The 16,890-nt window shown below is 44.1% G+C and overlaps 1 protein-coding gene and 1 non-coding gene across 21 annotated transcripts in view; one reads left to right on the top strand and one right to left on the bottom strand.

Moving 5' to 3' along the window:
* SEMA5A (semaphorin 5A) overlaps positions 1-610 on the bottom strand; it is a 502,689-nt gene extending 502,079 nt beyond the window's left edge. For all 20 annotated transcript variants that reach the window (XR_013532366.1, XR_013532365.1, XR_013532367.1 and 17 more), the window contains exon 1: positions 135-610. The gene's annotated coding sequence lies outside the window, so the exon portion shown is untranslated. The remainder of the gene's footprint in view (positions 1-134) is intronic.
* A 2,712-nt stretch (positions 611-3,322) lies between these two features.
* LOC118151968 (small nucleolar RNA SNORD123) lies at positions 3,323-3,392 on the top strand. The gene has a single exon (XR_004740356.1). It is a non-coding gene; the product is annotated as a small nucleolar RNA SNORD123 (small nucleolar RNA).
* Positions 3,393-16,890: the final 13,498 nt, after the last annotated feature.

The following is a 16,890-nucleotide window of genomic DNA, read 5'->3' as shown; positions in this document are numbered from 1 at the left end:
GCTGATGGATCCCACCCGACATCTACACCACCCACCAGCCGACGTGCAGTCCCCGAGTCCCGGCCAGCGGCGCGGCGCGGCGCGGTCAGGGGCTCCGGCCAAGGCCACGCAGGGATTGGGCGGGAGTCGCTCACCAGGTGCGGGACGCGCTCCTCGTGCCAGTCATCCAGCGCCTGGGGCCAGAGCTGCTCCGAGGATCCTCTTCAGCACCTGGCTGGGGAAGTGGAGGCAGCAGCTGCAGCCACCCCTACCGCTTCCTCAGAGCCGCCCCCAACTCGCTGCGCTCTAGAACGGGGGCACCGGCTTGAGGGCCAGGAACAGAGTCCCCGAGCGCGCGGCCAACTGGTGGGTGGGTAGGTTCGCTCACAGCAGAGACGACCCGCGAGGTGGCAAAGTTGGGTGTCCGCGCCAGCTCCGCGTGGCAGTCGCGGGTGGGAAAGGGGAGCGCCCCGGGATGAGCCACACTGTCTGGGCCGCCCCGGCAAAGGGAAGGTGGAGGGCCGCGGCCAGCCTGGGGTTGCGGAGCCCACCCGCGGCGGGAAAGCAGCGCGCGGGAGCCGGCGCGGGCGCAGCGAGAACAGCCGCCACCAGCGCCGCCTTCCCGGCGAGTAGATCCGCGCGGGGCGAGCGGGAGCTGAGAGCGCGGGGCGGGGAGCGCTGGGCCGCCTGGGCCCGCCCCCGCCCCGCCCCCGCCCCGCCCCCGCTGCTGCACCTCCTCCTCCTCCTCCTCCTCCTCCTCCTCCTCCTCCTCCTCCTCCTCCTCCTCCTCCGTCTCCTCCCTGCCCGCGTGAAACTCGAGCGCCCCACCCGCGCCTGACCTCCCCGAGTCCCGCCCCTTCCCGGGACGGGACCCCCCCTTGCTCCCGGACGCCCCGCTGCACCCCAGGAGTTCCATTCCCGTCTCCCCAGTACGAGTGTGGCGGTGCGCTGACTTTTGGGGGCTCCCTGCCCTGTCTCTCACAGGGCCCTGCTGCGGCCCCCGCCCTGGGTCCCGACTCAGACGTGGCTGCACCCAGGAGGGAGCGACGGCCGAGACTTGAGACGTGGCGCGCCAGCTCTGCTGGCCTCTGCTCCAGGTACGTGTGCTCCCCTCGCCCGAATCTGGCCTCGGGGGTGGGGAACAGGGGCCGTCTGGTCCTTCGGAACTCGAACTTTGTGATTTTGTTCTTTCTCTGTGACACCCTCATCCGTTCTGAGAGGGAAACTCCTTACAGAAGAGGAGAGAGTCGCTGCGGGTTCTCCGAGGAGCGGTTTGGAGCTGAGCCTCTGGCTAGTTGGGGTCGATTTAAGTGGAATTAAGTCCAGGAAATGAACAAATCTGACGAACCAGGGAGGCAGGTGAAGGGGTCACCAGGTAGCCACTCCGAGCGTTAAGAGAGAAGTCCCGTATGGTCAGTCATTCGTCCAATTCTGGGACAAATATTCCTTGTTGCACTTTTGCAGAATCTTTGGGCCTTACTGAGTACTCAGATGAAAAGTTTGTAATTGGGAAGCAAGTAAAGTACCTTTGAAGACCTTGTATAATTGGATACTTTGGTGCAGTTCTTCAGCTTCACAAGAAGGTAGTTGAGCGGGGAGGAAGAGGGGAGGGTCAGCCTCGCGAAAAGAGCAAATGGTAAGGTTATAGGAGTATAAGGCATAAAACTTGGGTTCAGAGCCTTGAGCGGCCCTTTTCCACTGAATGAGGCTGCGGGACAGTATCTCCATCTGCGCCTCAGAGGGAGGCTTCAAGGTCCCTTCCACAAGGAAACGCAGGGATGCCCCCTCCTAAGCGCAGTGAGGTAGGGACCCCTCAAGGACCCACGTTCACACCAGCGCCCTTCCAGCCAGTGGTGGGTTATGGATGGGCCTCGCTGGTACTGGAAGCGGTCCACCGCGTCCATAAGGCTTCCACTGAGCTCATCCATAAAACAAAGAAGCTACTGGTGGTGGCTGCAGGGTGTCACAGCTGTCACAGTAGCCATGTAGACCTAACAGGACAGGGTGATGGAAATAAAAATTGCCGTCGATGTCTTTATTTTCTTTTTTTTTTTTTTTAATGAAAGAATTAAGTGAAAGCAATTCCTATGGTTTCTATGGAAGCCCAGCCCAGCTCCAAATGCCCAGTCTCTGGCACAGGTGACCTGGCTGTCTTGGGTACTCAGGCCTTCCGGGGATCTCAAGACCTCTGGGAGGAAGTGTCAGTAGCTGCGCAGGCCTCCTTGGCAAGCATTCCTCCCTGTGTTGTGGTGGGAGCTGCTGGCCTGCTGTGTGGCAGCTGCAGGCTCCTGGGGACCTGAACCAGAACCTTAACCGTTCTCCCTTCCGTTGCTTGGCACTTAAGGCACTAGTTCCATTCCAGACATTCCGACTCTCTTGCCTACGTGGCACAGGGGCCTGGGAGCCTCCCTGCAAGGAAGAGGCAGGCCAAGGTCTTGCCGGGCTGCTTCTAGAGGGGAAGATGTAGGGAGGAAGCTGCCTTATACTTGGATTCTGCAGCCTTTGTATGGACCTGTGGAGCCTGTGTGGCCAGAATGAGGGAGACAGAAATTAGAACCCAATGTATGATGTATTCAGCTAACCCTATTGTTACATCTGAACATTGCAGTTCATACTTAAAAGAAAAAAAAAAGGCAAAAAAATTCTTGGCATATAGAGCTAAGCGGTGGGAAGAAGACAGCTTTCTAACCATAACCCAGTAGGTCTGATGGCATAACATTTAACTGGATACACTGTAATTTTGTGTGTATGTAGCCGGGGAGTTAAATTCAGTTTTGCTGTTTACAGGCTGCAACAATACATTGTTAGAGGATGTATATTTTAGTGATACTGAATTACAAACTAATTGCTAATGAGCAGGAAAATAAACCAAATTATAACTTAGAGCGTATCCTTATTTTAAAGTGAAATGGATCTAAATTGAGGATGTCATTTCGAGTTTTAACCTGGGGAAAGTTCTTGAACTTTTCTGAGCTAGAGTCTCTTCACCTGGAACTTAGACACACAACCTGGCAGGTGAAGTTGGTTGTCCACCTGACAGGAGAAAGATGATCATCTGTGTAAAATACTCATCAAGCACCCAGCATATAAGCAGGCTGTCCATAAATAAAGTCATTTTGAAGGATCCACAAGTATTTCCTTTTTCTAAGCAAAATTTCTTTTTATTTCTTTGTAAAGGTCTTGCTTGCTAGAGTTACCTGCATTAAAGGGCATCTCATCACATTATGAAACCAAAAAAAATGTTTAATTCTCTTCTTTTCAAAGTAAAATCTAGCTCTCCCTAAAATGTTTTACCTGAGCCATGCACCCAATGTGAGAGAATGAGGAAACCAGCAGAACACTTGGTGAAAATGATGAATTCTGGGGCGCTGATTCATGTGACTTGAAAAACGCCATCCATTTCCTGATTCACCTCAATTTCTGTTTGGAACTACGAAAGATAATTTTCGTTTCTGAACTAATTGACCAATTTTGTCTTGTCTTTACTTCCCTCCCTAGTGCCTGAATTTCAGCCACATCCCTAAGCTGCCATCTCAGACCGAGGAACAGGGAGGGGGGCTGGAAAGAGCATCACCTGGAAGAAGTCAGGACATGACTGTGGGCCATGAGTGACCTTCAAAGGAAAGCTGGGCATCTGTGGTCTTTAAGATGTGATAAGATTGCATTAAAATTGTAGAAAAACCTCAATCCCAAAACTGCGGTCTCTTGACATTTACATCTTAACTGGATTTTCCTACCAAAGAGCCGGGAGACACGTGATGATCATCCTCCTCGAGTGTCCTCTTTATACCCTGTTTTCATTCTTTTAGATCCATGGCATTTAAGAACTGAAGAAATGAACAGATCATCTGATCAGTCCCATCAGTCATGTTCCCAATGCTAAACATTGGTACAAAGATGTGAAGCTTGGTATGTCACTAAGCTTGCCTCATACTGCTTTATTGCTTACCTACCTCAAAGTATTGGGAAGACATGATTATGGGTACAGGTGATGCTGTGTTTCCTCCCAAACAGGTTTCTTTCATCAGAGTCTGTTGATAGATTAAGAATCTACAAGTGGGGAGATTTTAAGGAAATATCAGCACAGCTGTGACACTTGGGTTTCACCAAAACATCTTTAGGGTTCTCTTACCCCAAGAAACATGCATTCCTCTTTAGTGTAGCAGTCCACTCTATTAGCAAAGTTAAGAAGACCGGTTTTATTTAAAAAGAGCTGGCAGGGCACAGAGGCTCATGGCTATAATCCCAGCACTTTGGGAGACCAAGGCAGGCAGATCATGAGGTCAAGAGATCAAGACCATCCTGGCCAACTTGGTGAAACCCTGTCCTTACAAAAAATACAAAAATTAGCCAGGCATAGTGGCAGGAACCTGTAATTCCAGCTACCAGAGGGGCTAAGGCAGAAGAATTGTCTGAACCTGGGAGGCGGAGGTTGCAGTGAGCCGAGATCACGCCACTGCACTCCAACCTAGTGAAAGAGTGAGAATCCATCTCAAAAAAAAAAAAAAAGGAGCCACCAAGAAACTTAGATAGAAAGAAAATACTTGAGGCACAGATGAGAATGAGCACAAATGTGCATCGGAAGTGCAGTTTCTTGGTCCTTAAACTGAAGGGCCAGGTCAGTCTGCTCCTCCAGGCACAGCCTGAGACCCCATCACGTGCCTTGCTCTGTAGTCTGAGTTTCCATCCAGGTCCACCCAGGGCCTGCCTCACACTGCCCATGTCTACTCAAAGGGTCGCATTTTACCACTGCTACATGTTCCCAAAGGTTGGCACAGCATGACCTGGACCTCACCTAACCCAGGTGAACTCTGCTCGTCTTTGAGCTCTCTGGAACCCATTTCTCAAGGAAGAACCACATTCTCCCACCTCACCGCCACATTCAAGGAAGCAGCCTGGTTAAAGCAATGACTCAAGAATACAACAGGCAGACCACACATTTAACAAGATGCACTCACTCACTTGCAGGAGCAGGTGGGGGAGGGCAGGTGTCATTTGCCCTGGTTATTTTTTCTTACAAGAGTTTACTGATTCTTCTTTCAGTAAGGGCCTTCTAATAAGACAATGTGTTTTATTTCAGCTATGTGTGCAGAAAACCAAAGGATTCTAGAAATCTGAACGTATATTTTACTTTGTCCTCTTGATTAAATTTCTGGATATAGTTTCTAGCAACCCAATTTGCTTAAACAAAATTGGTGTATTGAAAAAGCCCAAGTCATCTTTTATAATTATGGTGTGGGGAGAAGAAAAAATGCTAAGTCTAAAAGATTTTTGGAATATCTGAAGAAAATACAGATAGCTTGTGGCATGGAGATAAAGCCTCTGGATGGTTTCCAGAATGTTGTGTTCTGACACTGAGCCTTGTATATATCTTGAATGCCTATAAACAAAGAATGGCTATACTTTTTTTAAAAGATATGTTTTATACTTATTAATCAATGTCCTCTTCACTCCTCTGCCTTTGAAAATAGAGCTTTGGGGGAAAATAAGTACCTTTGAAAATATGTTTTCAAAAATAATATCCTGCTTAGATTTAGAAGCACAGATTACTCTGCCTTAGTGTATTTACCAGAGAAATTAAGTCAAAATGACCTTGAGTTAGTGAAAAGAGGATCTATTAAGTGAAATTAAACCCAAAAGCAAAATATCTCCTGAAGAAAATCCACAGAAACAAGAGCCATCAAGGACCCAGGAGGCCCTCCATCAAGTGTCATTTCAGGCCCTCATTTCCATTCCATTCTCTTTGTCATAATTCACAGTCTCAGTGTCTTTCACCCAAAATACCAACACCTCTTCTTACTGTCTCCCTGACTCCAGCTCCAGTGATCATTCCCCAAGCAGCGACATCAAACCCACCCCTCACACACACATCATCATCATCATCCTTAACACAGACCTGATTTTATTTGAATTGGAAACTTCTTGGCTACAAAAAAAAAAACAACAACTCCCTGGCAGCTAGGTGAGGTCATAGAACTCAGCCATGACCATTAAGGTGTAAATTGAGTGGGATTCTAAGATAGGCTTTGTAAAAAGGGGTAGACAGCTAAATGGGCATTGTCTTTCTTGCCCTTCCTGGAAGTTGATTGTGATGGTCAAAATGCCAGGCACTATCTGGGCACGATGGCTCATGCCTGTAATCCCAGAACTTTAGGAGATTGAGGTGGGAAGATCACCTGAGGTCAGGAGTTCAAGACCAGCTTGGCCAACATGGTGAAACCCCATCTCTACTAAAAATACAAAAATTAGCCAGGCATGGTGGTATGCACCTGTAGTCCTAGCTACTCGGGAGGCTGAGGCAGGAGAATCTCTTGAACCGAGGAGGAGAAGGTTGCAGTGAGCCGAGATCATGCCACTGCATTCCAGTCTGGGCGACACAGTCAGACTCCATCTCAAAAAGCAAATAAACAGCAAAATGCCAGGCACCAGTTTAGACTCTAAGCTGACCTTGAAAATATAAAACATGAACCAAGGATAGTGGTGTAAAAAGTAGCCTAGATCCCTGGTGACTCTATGGAGCCCCTGTCTCAGCCCTGAATTACCTAACCCCAGACTTCAGGACATGAGAAATAATCTTCTGTTTTGCTTCAGCCATTACTGTTTCTGTTGTTCTTAGCAAGAGAGTGCAATTCCTTACTGATGGAGGGGATTCAGTTCCTCCAGGTCTGGCAACCCTGCAGCTTCATCCCTCAACAAGGTGCCCTGTGCAGCCAGCACCGCTTCTCCCTTTCTTCCCCCCAGCTTTCCCACTTCATCCCTCAACAAGGTGCCCTGTGCAGCCAGCACCTCTTCTCCCTTTCTTTCCCCCAGCTTTCCCACTTCAACCAAGCTTGTTGCATACCATGTGCCAGATGTATGGCTGCACATTGAAAAGAGGATGAAAAGACACACTCAGGAAATCCCTGCCCTTTCAGAAGTTCCAGCTTACCGAGTTCCAGCTTACTGAGTTATGGAACCCACAAGTATGTAATTCTAAACCCTGATAAAGGCTATGAAGGACCAATGAATGAGTGGCTGGTTTAGTCTGGGGAATGGGAGAGTCATCATTGAAAAAGTAGCATTTAAGATGAGCTTTGAAAAATGAGCAGAAACTAGAAAGAATTAGGAGATAAGAGTAAGACCTCCAGAAAAGCGTGGAAATAGTGAACAACTGCGGAATTTAATTCAAATGCACTTGTTAAAATAACAAGCATAGTAATAGTAATTGCAAAAGAATAGCAATAGATACTCTCTTAGTCCATTTCAGGTTGCGAAAACAAAGAGCCTTAAACTCAGTAACTTATAAATAATAGAAATTTATTTCTAACAGTCCTGAAGGCTGGAAAGTCGAAGATCAAGGCACCAGCAGGTTCAACGTCTGGTGAGGGCACAGTCTCCGCTTCCAAGATGCTGCCTTGTTTCTGCATCCTCTGGAGAAGAGGAACACTGGGTCTGCACATGGTTGAAGAGCTGGATGGTGAAAAGGGCCCGGCTGATTCCCTCCAGCCCTTTCATAAGCCACTAATCCCGCCTATGAGGTCAGGGCCCTCACAGCCTCACCATCTCCTAAAGGCCCCGCCTCTTAATACTGTTGCATTGAGGATAAAGTTTCAATGTGAATTTTGGGGAGGATACAGTCATTCTTCCCCTGACCCCTCAAAATGAATGTCCTCATATACAGAATTCCCCAAATTGATAACTTGTTGCCCAAATTCTTAATGTGTACCAGCATTAACTTTAAAGTCTATGTCCAAAGTCTCAGTTAAATATGATCTATATCAGATACAGCTGAGACTGAAGGTACAGTTTATCCTAAGGCAAATTCCTCCAGATCTGAGCCTGTGGACTCAAACAAGCGATGTGCTTGCAAAATACGACAGTGGTGCCGGCATAGGATATACATCCCCATTCTGCAAGGGAGAAATGGACAAGAAAAAGGGGTCACAGGCCCCATGGAAATCCAAAACCCAACAAGGCAAACTGATAAATCTTGAGGCTTGAGAATGGTCTTCTTTGAGCCCATGTTCATCCTTCCATATATGCCGGGGCAAGGGTTGGACATCCAAGGGTACCACCAGCCCTACCCCTATTGCTTTGCTGGGCACAGCCCATGCTGTAGCTCTCACAAGTTGGAGTCCAGTGCCTGTGGCTCTCCTAGGCTGGCATTGCACGCTGGTGGTGCTGCCAGTTTGGAATCTCAGGGCAACCCTGACCCCACGGCTCTGCTGGTAATTGCCCTAGTAGGGACCTTCTGCAACTGTCTCACCTTTGTGGCAGTTCTCTGGGCTCTGAGGCTCTCCAAGACATCTTTTGAAATCTAGGTGGAGACAGCCACACCCCCAAAGCTCATACACTCTATATAAATGCAGAGATGGCACTTCAAGAATGTCGTCAAGGTTTATCACTTGTACCTTTCAGAATGGTGGCCCAAGTCACATCTGAGCCCACTTGAGCCCCAGCTGGGGCAGCTAAAAAGCACTGTGTCAGAATGCAGGGAGCAAAGATTTGAGGAGGCCCTAGGCAGTAAGCCCCAAGCCGCCAAGAGTGCCCTGGGCCCCTTCCTTGAAACTTTTGTGACTTGAAGGCCCTGGCACTCTGGGATCATGATGGGAGCAGCAGCCTCAAAGACTGAAATGCCTTTGGAGTCATTCCTCTATTGTCTGGATAAATAGCATCTGGCTTCCTTATAGTCACACTAATCTGATATCAAAAGTTACATTTGCTTAGCCACGCCCTTGGCATTCTCTTCTGAACATGCCCTTTGAATCTTTACAACCTGGCCAGGCTGAAAATTTTCCAGATTTTAACTTCTGCTTCTCTTTTTATTATAAATTCCATCTTTGATTCATTTCTCTTCTCGTATTTTATGATAAGCAGTCAAGAAAAGCCATGTAGTACCTTGAACACTTTGCTTAGAGACTTCTTTCACCAAATATCCTAGTATATCACTCTTAAATTCCACCTTCCACAAAGCACTACAGTGCAGACACAATTCAGTCAAGTTCTTTGTCACGTTATAACAAAAATGGCCTTTCCTCCAGTTTCCAGAACATTTTCATCTGAGACCTCATTAAAATGAACTTTATCGTCCACATTTCCACCAACATTTTGATTACAATCTTTTATATAATCTCCAAGAACACTGAAGCTCTGTCTGTAACTCTCCTCTTCTTATGAGCCTTTACTTTTTATAGTCCATTTATGGCAATCTAGGCTTTTTCTTATTTTTATTATATATATATATATATATATATATATATATATATATATTATACATAATTATTGCACTTTAGGTTCTGGAGTACATGTGAAGAACATGAAAGATTGTTGCATAGGTACATACATGGCAATGTGGTTTGCTGCCTCCATCCCCATCACCTATATCTGGCATTTCTCCCCATGTTATCCCTCCCCAACTCCCTACCCACCACTGTCCCTTCCCAAGTTCCTCCAACAGACCCAAGTGTGTGATGCTCCCCTCCCTGTGTCCATGTGTTCTTATTGCTCAACACCCACCTATGAGTGAGAACATGCGGTGTTTGATTTTCTGTTCCTGTGTCAGTTTGCTGAGAATGATGGTTTCCAGGTTCATCCATGTCCCTATAAAGGACACGAACTCATTGTTTTTTATGGCTGCATAGTATTCCATGGTGTATATGTGCCACATTTTCCCTGTCCAGTTTATCATCAATGGGAATTTGGGTTGGTTCCAAGTCTTTGCTATTGTGAACAGTGCCACAATGAACATATGTTTGCATGTGTCTTTATAATAGAATGATTTATAATCCTTTAGATATATACCCAGTAATGGGATTGCTGGGTCAAATGGAATTTCTATTTCTAGGTCCTTGAGGAATTGCCACACTGTCTTCCACAATGGTTGAACTAATTTACACTCCCACCAACAGTGTAAAAGTGTTCCTATTTGTCTACATCCTCTCCAGCATCTGTTGTCTCCAAATTTTTTTTTTTTGAGAGAAGGAAAGAAAAAAAAAATAAGTAAAGGAGAGGAAGAAAGAGGAAGAGAAAGAGGGAGAGTAAATGGAAATATTGCTTTATTTTGAAACAAATTGAGTATTAATAATGGCCAATCAATGTTTCATTTAAACTTATGGGTAGGTGTGATGTGGTATTGACAAGAATGTATATTTTGTGTATTTGAAGTGGAGAGCTCTATGAATATTCATTAAGTTTACTTGTTCCGGATCTAAGTTCGAGTCCTTGATATCCTTATTAATTTTCTGTCTCATTGAATCTAAGTCTCGTATCTGGGTGTTAGGATCGTTAGCTCTTGTTGTTGCACTGATCCTTTTACCACTATATCTTTGTTGCTTTAAAATCTATTTTCCCTGATACGAGAATTGCAACTCCTGCTTTTTATTTATTTATTATTTATTTTTGCTCTCCATTTGGTTGGTAAATCTTTCTCCATCCCTTCGTTTTGAGTCTTTGTGTATCCTTGCCTGTGAAACAGGTCTGGATGTAACATGCCATTGGGTTTTGGCTGTGTCTTTTGATTGGGGGATTTAGTCAATTTAAATTTAGGGTTACTGCCATTTGATGTTGACTGGCTGTTTTATCCATTCGTTGGTGTAAATTCTTCTTTATGTTGGTGCTCTTTACTTTTTGGTGTATTTTTAGAAAGGCTAATACTGGTTGTTTCTTTCTGTGTGTAATGCTTCTTTCAGAAGCTCTTGTAAAGCAGGCCTGGTGGTAATAAAATCTCTGAGTTCTTGCTTGTTCATAAAAGATTTTATTTTTCCTTCAGTTGTGAAGCTTAGTTTGGCTGGATATGAAATTCTGGGCTGAAGGTTCTGTTCTTTGAGAATGTTGAATATTGGCCCCCACTCTCTTCTGGCTTGTAGAGTTTCTGCTGAGAGATCTGCTGTAAGTCTGATAGGCTTGCCTTTGTGGGTAACATGACCTTTCTCTCTGGCTGCCCTTAGTATTTTCTCCTTCGTTTCAACCCTGGTGAATCTAACAATTATGTGCCTTGGGGTTGCTCTTCTTGAGGAATATCTTTGTGGTGTTCTCTGTATTACCTGGGGTTGAATGTTGACCTGCTTTGCTAGTTTAGGAAAATTTTCCTGAATAATATCCTGAAGGGTATTTTCCAGCTTGGATTCATTCTCTCCGTCGCATTCAGGTACACCTATCAAACGTAAATTTGGTCTTTTCACATAGTCCCACATTTCTTGGAGACTTTGCTCATTCCTTTTTATCCTTTTTTCTCCAATCTTTTCTTCACGTTTTATTTCATTAAGTTGGACTTTGACCTCTGATATCCCTTATTCTGCTTGAACAATTCAAGTGTTTAAACCTGTGCATACTTCTCGGAGTTCCTGTATTGTATTCTTTAGTTCCATTAATTCACTCATACTCTGCTCTAAGTTGTCTATTCTCATTAGGATTTCATCAAACCTTTTTTCAAAGTTCCTAGTTTCTTTACGTTGGGCTACAACATGGTCTTTTAACTCACCGAAGTTTCTTATTATCCATTCCTTGAAGAGTGATTCTGTCATTGGGATGCGCTCGTTCTCCATCAAGCCTTGTTCCATTGTTGATGTGGAACTGTGATCATCTTTAGAGGGAGAGGCGTTCTGATTTTGAGTATTCTCAGCTTTTTTACGCTGGTTTCTTCCCGTCATTGTAAATTTATCCTCCTGTCTCTTTGAAATTACCAACTTTCAGATTAAGTCTCTTGAGTGGGCGTCCAGGTTGTTAGTTCCCAGGGCCAGAGCAGCGGCATTAAAACTGATGGTGCTTTTCTGCCCAGGATTCTCCTGTCCGGCTTCCTTCTTGTGTCGGTAGTAGGCGACTCTGCCTTCCCGGGGCTCCAAACCTCGGTCAGAAGGGAAACCGGTCCTGTTTACTCTGCACCTAGTGCTCTCACGCCGAGGTGCCATCACAGCGGCTGCGCCAGGCTCTGGTGTCCTGCTGGGGACCCTTGTGGGTCCTCCGAACCTGTTTACTTTGCTCCGAGAGCTGCCACGCCAAGGTGCTGGCGGAACCGCTGCACCGGCCACGAGAGTCGCACTGGCCACCCGTGTGTTTCCTCCACTGGGGGATCGTCTGCTCCGTGAGCAACCAGAATTTGTCTGAAAGTGTGGCGTCCTCTAGTTCTCCGCGCCTTCCCTGAGAGCTGCAATCCCGGGATGTTAGCGATCGGCCATCTTGGATCATCTTCTGTCTCCAAATTTTTTAATGATCGCCATTCTAACTGGCATGAGGTGGTATCTCAATGTGGTTTTGATTTGCATTTCCCTAATAACCAGTGATGATGAGCATTTTTTCATATGTTTGTTGGCCTCATATATGTCTTCTTTTGTAAAGTGTCTATTCATATCCATCGCCGACTTTTGAATGGGTTTGTTTTATTCTTGTAAATCTGTTTTACTTCTTTGTAGATTCTGGATGTAAGTCCTTTGTCAGAGGGCTAGATTGCAATAATTTCTTCCCATCTGTTGGTTCTAGTTCACTCTAATGATTGCTTCTTTTGCTGTGCAGAAGCTCTGGAGTTTAATTAGATCCCATTTGTTTGTTTTGGTTTTTGTTGCCAATGCTTTTGGTGTTTTAGTCATGAAGTCCTTGCCTATGCCTATGTCCTGAATGGTATTGCCTAGGTTTTCTTCTAGGGTTTTTATGGTGTTAGGTCTGATGTTTAAGTCTTTAATCCATCTGGAGTTAATTTTAGTGTAAGGTGTCAGGAATGGGTTCAGTTTCTGCTTTCTGCACTTGGCTAGCCAGTTTTCCCAACACCATTTATTAAACAGGGAATCATTTCCCCATTGCTTGTTTTTGTCAGGTTTGTCAAAGATCAGATGGTTGTAGATGTGTGGCATTGCGTCTGAGGCCTCTGTTCTGTTCCATTGGTCTATATCTCTGTTTTGGTACCAGTACCATGCTGTTTTGGTTACTGTAGCCTTGTAGTATAGTTTGAAGTCAGGTAACATGAGGCCTCCAGCTTTGTTCTTTTTGCTTAGAATTGACTTGGCTATATGGGCTCTCTTTTGGTTCCATATGAAGTTTAAAGTGTTTTTTTCCAGTTCTGTGAAGAGGGTCAGAGGTAGCTTGATGGGAATAGCATTGAATCTCTAAATTACTTTGGGAAGTATGGCCATTTTCACAGTATTGATTCTTCCCAACCATGAGCATGGAATGTTTTTCCATCTGTTTGTGTCCTCTCTGATTTCCTTGAGCAGTGGTTTGGAGTTCTCCTTGAAATGGTCCTTTACATCCTTTGTCAGTTGTATTCCTAGGTATTTTATTCTCTTTGTAGCAATTGTGAATGGCAGTTTGTTCTTGGTTTGGCTCTCTTTAAGTCTGTTATTGGTGTATAGGAATGCTTGTGATTTTTGCACATTGATTTTGTATCTTGAGACTTTGCTGAAATTGCTTATCAGTTTAAGGAGATTTGGGGCTGAGACGATGGGGTCTTCAAATATATAATCATGTCATCTGCAAATAGAGACAATTTGACTTCCTCCTTTCCTAATTGAATACCTTTATTTCTTTTTTTTTTCTAATTGCTCTGGCTAGAACTTCCAGTACTATATTGAATAGGAGTGGTGAGAGAGGGTATCTTTGTCTAGTGCCAGATTTCAAAGGGAATGCTTCCAGTTTTTGCTCATTCAGTATGCTATTGGCTATGTGTTTGTCGTAAATAGCTTTATTATTTTGAGATATATTCCATTGATACCTAGTTTATTGAGAGTTTTTAGCCTAAAGGGCTGCTGAATTTTGTCAAAGGCCTTCTCTGCATCTATTGAGATAATCAAGTGGTTTTTGCCTTTGGTTTTGTTTATGTGGTGAATTACATTTATAGACTTGCGTATGTTGAACCAGCCTTGCATCCCCAGGATGAAGCCTACTTTATCGTGATGGATAAGCTTTTTCATGTGCTGTTGCAATAGGTTTGCCAGTATTTTATTGAAGATTTTTGCATCTATGTTCATCATGGATATTGGCCCAAAGTCTTCTTTTCTTGTTGAGTCTCTGCTGGGTCTTGGTATCAGGATGATATTGTTCTCATAAAATGATTTGGGAAGGATTCCCTCTTTTTGGATTGTTTAGAATAGGCAGGAGGAGTGGTACCAGCTCCTCTTTGTATGTCTGGTAGAATTCGACTCTGACCTCATCTAGACCTGGTCTTTTTTTGGTTGGTAGGCTATTAATTGCTGCCTCAAATTCAGCCCTTGTTATTGTTCTATTCAGGGTTTCAACTTCTTCCTTGTTTAGTCTTGTAGAGTGCAAGTGTCCAGGAATTTATTCATTTCTTCCAGGTTTACTGGTTTATGTGCACAGAGTTGTTCATAGTAATCTCTGATGTTGGTTTGTATTTCTGTGGAATCTGTGGTGATTACCCCTTTATCACTTTTTATTGTATCTATTTGATTCTTCTCTCTTTTCTTTTTTATCAGTCTGGCTAATGGTCTGTCTATTTTGCTGATCCTTTCAAAACACCAGCTTCTGTATTTATTGATTTTTGGAAGGGTTTTTTGTGTCTCTATCTCCTTCAGTTCTGCTCTGATCTTAGTTATTTCTCGTTTTCTGCTAGATTCTGAGTTTTTTTGATCTTGCTCCTCTAGCTCTTTCAATTTTGATGATAGGGTTTCAATTTTAGATCCCTCCTTGCTTCTCATGTGGGCATTTATTGCTATAAATTCTCCTGTAAACACTGCTTTAAATGTGTCCCAGAGATTCTGATATGTTGCATCTTCATTCTCATTGGTTTTGAAGAACATCTTTATTTCTGCCTTCATTTCATTGTTTATCCAGTCAACAGTCAAGAGCCAGTTGTTTGGTTTCCAAGGAGTTGTGCAGTTCTGAGTTAGTTTCTTAATCCTGAGTACTAATTTGATTGCACTGTGGTCTGAGAGACTGTTTGTTATGATTTCCATTCTTTTGCATTTGCTGATTTATTTCCAAGTGATTTACTTCCAAAGTGATTTACTTCCAATTTTGTGGTCAATTTTAGAGTAGGTGTGATGTGGTGCTGAGAAAAATATATATTCTGTGAATTTGGGGTGGAGAGTTCTGTAAATGTCTATTAGGTTTGCTTGACCCAGGTCTGAGTTCAAGTCCTGGATATCCTTATTTATTTTCTGTCTTGTTGATCTGTCTAATATTGACAATGGAGTGTTAAAGTCTCCCACTATTACTGTGTGGGAATCTAAGTCTCTTTGTAAGTCATTAAGAACTTGCTTTCTGTATCTGGGTGCTCCTGCATTGGGTGCATATATATTTAGGATCGTTAGCTCTTCTTGTTGCATTGATCCTTTTACCATTATGTAATGTTTTTCTTTGTCTCTTTTGATCTTTGTGGTTTAAAGTCTATTTTATCAGAGACGAGAATTGCAACTCCTGCTTTTTTTTGCTCTCGATTTGCTTGGTAAATCTTCCTCCATCCCCTTATTTTGAGCCTTTGTGTGTCTTTGCATGTGAGATGGGTTTCCTGGATACAGCAAACTGATGGGTTTTGGCTTTTTATCCAATTTGCCAGTCTGTGTCTATTGATTGGGGCATTTAGCCCATTTACATTTAGGGTTAATACTGTTATGTGTGAATTTGATACTGCCATTTTGATGCTAGCTGGCTGTTTTGCCCATTAGTTGATGCAGATTCTTCATTTTGTTGATGCTCTTTACCATTTGGTATGTTTTTGGAGTGGCTGGTACTGGTTGTTCCTTTCTATGTGTAGTGCCTCTTTCAGGAGCTCTTGTAAAGCAGGCCTGGTGGTGATGAAATCTCTGAGTACTTGCTTGTTTGTAAAGTATTTTATTTTTCCTTCACTTATGAAGCTAAGTTTGGCTGGATGTGAAATTTGGGTTGAAAGTTCTTTTCTTTAAGGATGTTGAATATTGGCCCCCAATCTCTTCTGGCCTGTAGGGTTTCTGCCGAGAGATCTACTGTGAGTCTGATGGACTTCCCTTTGCGGGTAACCTGACCTTTCTCCCTCTGGCTGCCCTTAGCATTTTCTCCTTCATTTCAACCTGGTGAATCTGATGATTATGTGCCTTGGGGTTGCTCTTCTTGAGGAATATCTTTGTGGTGTTCTCTGTATTTCCTGGACTTGAATATTGCTAGGTTGGGGAAGTTTTCCTGGATAATATCCTGAAGAGTATTTTCCAGCTTGGATCTCTCCGTCACATTCAGGTATACCTATCAAACTTACATTAGGTCTTTTCACATAGTCCCATATTCTTGGAGACTTTGTTCATTCCTTTTCACCCTTTTTTCTCTAATCTTGCCTTCTCATTTTATTTCATTGAGGTGATCTTCGACCTCTGATATCATTTCTTCTGCTTGGTCAATTCAGCTGTTGCAATCTGTGTATGCTTTGCGAACTTCTCATGTTGTGTTTTTCAGCTCCATCAATTCACCTATATTCCTCTCTAAGTTGTTTATTCTTGTTAGCATTTGATCAAATTTTTTTTCAAGGTTCTTAGTTTCTTTGCATTGGGTTAGAACATATTCTTTTAGTTCAGAGAAGTTTCTAATTATCCACCTTCTGAAGCCTGATTCTGTCAGTTCATCACACTCATTCTCCATCCAGCTTGCTCCCTTGCTGGTGAGGAGTTGTGATCCCTTGTAGGAGGAGAGGTGTTCTGGTTTCAGGTGTTTTCATCCTTTTTGTGCTGGTTTCTTCCCATCTTTGTGGATTTGTCCACCTGTCATCTTTGTAGTTGTTGACTTTCAGATTGGGTCTCTGAGTGGATGTCCAGTTTGTTGATGATGAGGTTATTTCTTTTTGTTTCTTAGTTTTCCTTCTAACAGTCTGGCCTCTCTGCTGTAGGACTGCTGAGGTCCACTCAAGGCCCTGCTTTTCCGGGGATCACCTGCAGTGGCTGCAGAACAGTAAGGGTTCCTGCCAGTTTCTTCTTCTTTGTCTCAGAAGGATACCCGCCAGATGTCAGCCTTAGCTCTCCTTTA

This window comes from Callithrix jacchus, chromosome 2 (assembly GCF_049354715.1).
Source record: "Callithrix jacchus isolate 240 chromosome 2, calJac240_pri, whole genome shotgun sequence".
NCBI classification, from domain to species: Eukaryota; Metazoa; Chordata; class Mammalia; order Primates; family Cebidae; genus Callithrix; species Callithrix jacchus.
Note: the sequence above shows the minus strand (reverse complement) of the source record. Positions and strands in the feature narration are given on the sequence as shown.